The following is a 1,063-nucleotide window of genomic DNA, read 5'->3' on the forward strand; positions in this document are numbered from 1 at the left end:
TGATCACAATTTCGTCCACCAAGTTTTTGGCACCGTTGCCGGGGATTGTTCGAGTTTGGACAACTGACGGTTCATCTTGTTGCTCAGATTAGGTAATTTTTTTATTTTCTTTTCAAAAAGTTTTCAAAATTTTTCTTTTATTTTCGTTTTTCTAAAAGAATATTTTCGAAAAAAATAAAATAAAGATACAAAAAAATCATAAAATCATAAAAATAAAAAATATTTTGCGTTTCTTGTTTGAGTCTTGAGTCAATTTTTAAGTTTGGTGTCAATTGCATAAAATTTTTTTCTTGCATTTTTCGAAAAATTCATGCATTCATAGTGTTCTTCATGATCTTCAAGTTGTTCTTGGTAAGTCTTCTTGTTTGATCTTGATGATTTCTTGTTTTGTGTTGTTTGTTGTTTTTCATATGCACTTTTCGTTTGTTAGAGTCCATGCATTAAAGATTTCTAAGTTTGGTGTCTTGCATGTTTTTTTTGCATCAAAAATTTTTCAAAATTATGTTCTTGATGTTCATCATGATCTTCAAAGTGTTCTTGGTGTTCATCTTGACATTCATTGTGTTCTTGCATGCATCATGAGTTTTGATTCATAATTTTTATTTTTGTTGTTTTTCTCTCTCTCATAATTAAAAATTCAAAAATAAAAAATATATCTTTTCCTTTTTTCTCTCCAAATTTTCGAAATTTTGGGTTGACTTGGTCAAAAATTTTTTAAAATTAGTTGTTTCTTACAAGTCAAGTCAAATTTTCAATTTTAAAAATATCATCTTTTCAAAATCTTTTTCAAAAATTATATCTTTTTCATTTTTTTTCTATTTTTCGAAAATTTCAAAAAAAAATATTTTTCAAAATATTTTCAAAATCTTTTTCTTATCTTTATATCATATTTTCGAAAATTCACTAATAATTAATGTGATTGATTCAAAAATTTGAAGTTTGTTACTTTCTTGTTAAGAAAGGTACAATATTTAAGTTCTAGAATCTTATCTTGTAGTTTCTTGTTAGTGAAGTAAGTAATTACAAATTTTTAAATTAAATCTTTTTATCTTTTATCTTATCT

This window comes from Arachis duranensis, chromosome 5 (genome assembly GCF_000817695.3).
Source record: "Arachis duranensis cultivar V14167 chromosome 5, aradu.V14167.gnm2.J7QH, whole genome shotgun sequence".
Classification (NCBI taxonomy): Eukaryota; Viridiplantae; Streptophyta; class Magnoliopsida; order Fabales; family Fabaceae; genus Arachis; species Arachis duranensis.